The sequence below is a fragment of the Callithrix jacchus genome, chromosome 15 (assembly GCF_049354715.1).
Source record: "Callithrix jacchus isolate 240 chromosome 15, calJac240_pri, whole genome shotgun sequence".
NCBI lineage: Eukaryota > Metazoa > Chordata > Mammalia > Primates > Cebidae > Callithrix > Callithrix jacchus.
Window position 1 is genome coordinate 92,839,743 of NC_133516.1, and position 6,413 is coordinate 92,846,155.

Consider the following 6,413-nt stretch of genomic DNA (forward strand, 5'->3'; position numbering starts at 1 on the left):
GATTGTTGAACAGAATAATCTTTCAATTATCCTAGTTAAACAGTTATACCATTGGTACATTTTTTTTTATGGAGGTTCCTAGAGGGTCGTGCCCTGGGGAGGACATGGAAGCTCTGCATCCCCTTCCCCCATACCTTGCCCTGTACATCTCTTCATCTGTATGTCTTGTAATGTCCTTTATAGTAAACTGGTAAAATGTGTTTCCTTCAATTCTATGAGCCACTCCAGCAAATTAATCAAGAGAAGTTGGTACCCCAACTTGAAGCCAGTCAGAAGTTCTGGAAGCCCAGATTTGCAACTTGTTCCTGGGTTGGGAGGAGGGAGCAGTTTTGGGGACTGAGCCCTCAACCTGCGGGCTCTGACACTAGGTAGATAGGATCTGAATTGAATTACAGAACACCCAGCTGGTATCCATGGCAGAACTGATTGCTTGTATGGTCTTGAACTGAAAAGTGACATCTGATTGATGTTTTAATGGGAAAACTAAAATATTAGCTCTGTGAAAGCAGAATTTTTTTTTTTTTCTGTCTTCACTGCTATATCCCTAGAGCCTAGTATAGTGCCTGGTGCTTAAACATTTGAATAATAAATGAATCTGACTCATTTACCCCACACCTTTATATATTCTTTATGAAAAAATTACAGAAATTTTTTCCTCCCCTCTGGATGATTGCATTTCTTCCTCTCTCTGATTCTTGTCTTTTCTTGCCCACTTGCTACTACTGCCCTGTTTAGGGATCTTCCTCTTGTCTTTTATCTCCTCCTCCTCTCTGCCCCATCCCACCCCACCCCAAATTGGATTCAATTTAAAAGGATCACTTTGGCTGCTATGTTGAGAATAGATAATAAGGGAGAGACCAGGTAAGAGGCTATTGGAGTAACAAAAGTGAGAGAAAATGGTTGTAGGAAAGTGGTAATCGAGTAGGTAGTGAGATGCAGTCAGATGTGAATTTATTTAGTTTGAAGGGGTAAAGCTGGCAGTAATGGATTAGATGGGAAAAATAAGATAAAATTTAGGGACAACTTCAACATTGTTGACTAGAGAAACTGGGAGGACTTGTTAATATTTACTGAAATGCCAAAGAAGTAGGCTTTGGGGGGGGCAGGTAATCTAAAGTTGCCTATTAGATGTCCAAGTTGAGATGTCAAGTGGGCAGTTGGACATATGAGCCTGGAGTTCAGAGATAAGGTCTGGCTGGAGATGTTAATATATAGATGGTTAAATGCTCCAGACTAGTTGAGGCCATCTAAGGAGTCCGTTTGGATAACGATATCTGATGTCTGAGCCCTTAGGTACTCCAACCTTTAAAGGCGTGGGAGATGAGAAGGAACCTGCAAATAAGATTGAAGTAGAACGACCAGTAAGAAGAAAAGAGAAAATGTCCTGGAGACAAAATGCAAAAAAAGTTTCATGCTGCAGATCAAGTAAGATGAAGTCTGAGAGCTGACCACCGAATGTAGGAATGGGGACATTGCTGATGATCTTGACAACCGCAATTTCAGTGGAGGGGTGAAAAGAAAGTCAATTGGAGTAGGTTTAAAAGAGAATGGACAGGCTGAGCGCGGTGGCTCATACCTGTAACCTCAGCACTTCGGGAGGCCGAGGTGGGCAAATCACTTGAGGTTAGGAGTTCGAGACCAGCGTGGCCAACATGGTGAAACCCCAGCTCTACTAAAAATACAAAAAAAGCCAGGTGGAATGGCCCATGCCTATAATCCCGTCTACTTGGGAGGCGAGATAGAACTACTTGAAGCCAGGAGACAGAGGTTGCAGTGAGCCGAGATTGTGCCACTCCAACTTGGGAGACAGAGCAAAACTCCATCTCAAAAAAAAAAAGTGGGGGGGATAGGAGTGGGTGTGATGGCTCAAACCTGTAATCCCAGCACTTTGGGAAGCTGAGGCAGGTGGATCCCTTGAGTCCAGGAGTTTGAGACCAGCCTGGGGAGCACAGAGAAACCCTGTCTCTACAAAAAATTAGCCCGGCATAGTGGTACACACCTTTAGTACCACCTACTTGTGGGGGGAGGGGAGTAAGCCAGAGGGATCGTTTGAGCCTGGGATGTGGAGGCTGCAGTGAGCCAAGATCATGTCACTGCATTCAAGGCTGAGCAACAGAGCCAGACCCTATCTCAAAAAATTTTTAAAAAGGGCCGGGCACGGTGGTTTATGCCTGTAATCCCGGCACTTTGGGAGGCCAAGGCGGGTGAATCACCTGAGAACAAGACTTTGAGACCAGAGCCTGGTCAGCATGGTAAAAACCCATCTCTATAAAAAAAACGTTTTTAAAAAAAGGAGAATGGACAGAGCTATATGAGAAAGAGTATAAAGTATTTTCAAAGAGTTTCTATATGAAGGGAAATAGGAATGAGGAGCTAGAGGAGGACATGAGATCAAGGGAAAAGTCTTACTAAGATGGGAGACATAAAAGCATGTATGTCTGATGTTGGGAATGTTTCAATAGTAGGAAGAAAAGTCTGATGGAACAATAGAGTGATGTGTGTAAACAAGATGGACAGGCCCTACTTCATAAGTAACAGAAGACAGAGTATATAGGTATAAATGCAGGTACCACACCTCAGATACAGTTGAGAATATGTAAAAGTTCTATTTTGATTTCTATTATTTTCTTATTGAAAATAAAAAGCAAAGTCATCCCCTGAGTGGGAGAAGGTGATGGACATTTCTGGAGAGCCAAGACAGCATGAAATAGTATAGGAAAGTGAATGAATTAGGGCAGTGGCTCTCAAAGTGTGGTCCCCCAACCATTACTTGGGAACTAGTTAAAAATGCAAATTTCAGGCCCCAGCCACTGAGTCAACTGAATCAGAAACTGGCAGTGGGGCCCAGCACGCTGTTTTAACATGCCTTTCAGTTGATTCTGATGTACACTGAAATTGAGAATAGTCTAAGGACATGTAATAGAATTATAAGGCTACATTAAGAACCTACTTAATGGCTCACCCCTATAATCCCAGAACTTTGAGAGGCAGAAGCAGGAGGATCATTTGAGCCCAGGATTTCAAGGCTGCAGTGTGCTATCAACCACTGTACTCTAACCTAGGCAACAGAACGAGACCCTGTCTCAAAAAAAAACAAAACAAAAATCCTACTTAAGGTTAGTGAAATCATGATTAGCCACTTTTCTTCTCCACTCTATTTTTTTTTCTTTTTGTAGCTCTTGGCCTGAATTTCAAGTTCAGCACCACTTCTTGTGCCTGAATTCCCTCTTCCATAAAAATGGGATTAGGCCAGGCACAATGGCTCAAGCCTGTAATCCCAGCACTTTGGGAGACCGAGGTGAAAAAAATCACCTGAGGTCGGGAGTTCAAGACCAACCTGACCAACATGGAGAAACCCATCTCTACTAAAAATATAAAATTAACCTGGCATAGTGGCCCATGCCTGTAATCCCAACTACCTGGGAGGCTGAGGCAGGAGAATTGGTTGAACCTGGGAGGCAGAGGTTACAGTAAGCCGAGATCATGCATTGCACTCCAGCCTGGGCAACAAGAGCGAAACTCCATTATCAAAAAAAGAAGGGTAGGGGGGAATAATAGTAGCACTTAATTCATAGGATTGTAATGATTTAATGTACTTAATTTCAAATAAAATACCTTCAACAATGCTTGGTGTATAGTAAGCTTAAATATGTTAGATATTATAGTTGTCACCTCACAAATTACACATCTAAATTAAAATAATTGCTCATATTCCCTTCCATTTCCTGCTTTTCTTTTTTCTTTTTTCTTTTTTTTTTTTTTTGAGACGGAGTTTCGCTCTTGTTACCCAGGCTGGAGTGCAATGGCGTGATCTCGGCTCACCGCAACCTCCACCTCCTGGGTTCAGGCAATTCTCCTGCCTCAGCCTCCTGAGTAGCTGGGATTACAGGCACGTGCCACCATGCCCAGCTAATTTTTTCTATTTTTAGTAGAGACAGAGTTTCACCATGTTGACCAGGATGGTCTCGATCTCTTGACCTCGTGATCCACCCGCCTTGGCCTCCCAAAGTGCTGGGATTACAGGTGTGAGCCACCACGCCCGGCCCGATTTCCTGCTTTTTAAACCACTTAAATAGCTCATTAGAGGTTATAATCCATAGCTTCTATTAACCAAGCTCTCACCATGACCAGGCAGCATAATATAGATTTTACTTTTATTATCTCACTTAATGCCATCAGTAACCCTATATGTATTATTCCATTTGTATAGTTATGACATATTTCATAACATTTTTATCCCATCCAAACTCACAGAATTTAGCAAATGGCAGAGTCAGAATTTAAATCCAGTTTTTATGTGATACAAAACTGACGCTCTTTGCCTTGGACTACATTGCCTATTCATTGTCAGAAAATGATACCCCCAAATTCAGTGCTTTGACATGCTGAACTAGAGAAGCAGCCTCAAGGTTTATCTGATCTCCCACACGACCTCCTGCCTGTCAATCCTCTGCCTCCCCAAAAACACGGGATAAGACTGTTCTTTGAAGTTTCTTATCTACCTAGAAACGAGACCCATCAAAGAAAACAATTGCTTTCTATCTCCTTCCTCCCTGAAATGTCATTAATCAGAAGAAATTAAAACATTATGCAAAGCCAGCCAGGTACTGTGGTGCACACATGTAGACCCAGCTACTTGGGAGTCTCAGAAGGGAGGATTCTTGGGGCTAGGAGTTTGAGGCTGCAGTGTGCTATGATCAAGTCTGTGAACAGCCACCACATTCCAGCCTGGGTACAGTTTGACCTGGCCTCATAAAAAACAAAAGAAAACAAAACTCACCTCACAGGGGAAGAGACTGAAAATTAACCACCACCAGATGGTTGAAGCTTAAATACTCTTCATAGGGGAGACAGAGGTGGAGGGTGTAGGCAATTTTTTTTTAAAACAGAGTTTCACTCTTGTCTCCAAGGCTAGAGTGCGATGGGGCAATCTCCGGTCACTGCAACCTCCGCCTCCCAGGTTCAAGCAATTCTCCTGCCTCAGCCTCCCAAGTAGCTGGAACTACAGACACCTGCCACCATACCTGGTTAATTTTTGTGTTTTTAGTAGAGATAAGTTTTTGCCATGTTGGCCAGGCTGAGACCAAACTTTGGATCAAACTACTGTTTTTTTTATTTTTGAGACAGGATCTGCTCTATCACCCAGGTTGGAGTGCAGTGGTGAGATCTTGGCTCACTGCAAACTTGCCTCTTGGGCTCAAGTGATCCTTCCATCTCAGCTTCCCAAATAGCTGGGATTACAGATGTGAGTCACCACGACTGGCCTTCAAATCATTGTTGCTTCTCTAGTTTCACTCGGTTTACAACGAGAATAATTTACAAGTTAATTTCTGTCTCCCAGGTGCATTCATCTCTCCTAAAATTATTTACTACTACTCTAAAATTGCTTACAGACCGGGTACAGTGGCTCACGCCTGTAATCCCAGCACTTTAGGAGGCCGAGGTGGGTGTATCACCTGAGGTCAAGAGTTTGAGACCAGCCTAGCCAACATGGCAAGAACCTGTCTCTAGTAAAAACACAAAAATTAGCCAGGTATGATGACAGGTGCCTGTAGTTCCAGCTACTTGGGAGGCTGAGGCAGGAGAATTGCTTGAACCTGGGAGGCGGAGGTTGCAGTGAGCGGAGATGGCCTCATTGCACTCTAGCCTTGGAGACAAGAGTGAAACTGTTTCAAAAAAAAAAAAAATTGCCTACACCCTCCACCTCTCTCTCCCTATCAAGAGTATTTAAGCTTCGACCATCTGACCCTTTTTTGAGTTTTCATATTTAATTGTATTATTCCCATGTTTATGCACATTATTAAATTTGTTAGCCTCTTCTCTTGTTAACCCATCTTTTGTTATAAGTGTGTTGGCATGACTCTTATGATGGGGTAGAAAGGGATCATGCCCTTTCTACCCCTTCATACTACAGTACCTTTTCATTTTCTAACCCATTTGTAGGAGGTTACTGAAGCTTGCATTAATTTCTTCAATAGATATTTATCCAGACTAGTATAATCCAGGTCCCAAGGAAACAGTGGCAAACAAGACAGGCACACCTCATGAAACTCATGGAACTGAAAGGTGAATGGATTACTATCTTCATCCTTTTTTTGTCGTTTTTTTCTTTCATACCTAGTCCTGTAGATGCATCCTTAACTTCTGTTGTGTGGTATATGGGAACTGGATCTGCTCCTAAATAGGTATGTGACCTCTCTGAGCTTTATCTTCCTCTCTTAAAAATTACAAGCATCTATAAATACATAATCTCTAATTAAAATCCTCGTGTATATCTCCATTTTTAAAATGACAGAAGCAAGAGTCTCAATGATTACCTTGAAAAGATCACAAGGAAAATGAAACAAACATGAATTATGTACCTGTAAGGCAGTTTCCTGTTACTTTTACATACACGATAAATGATGGATCAG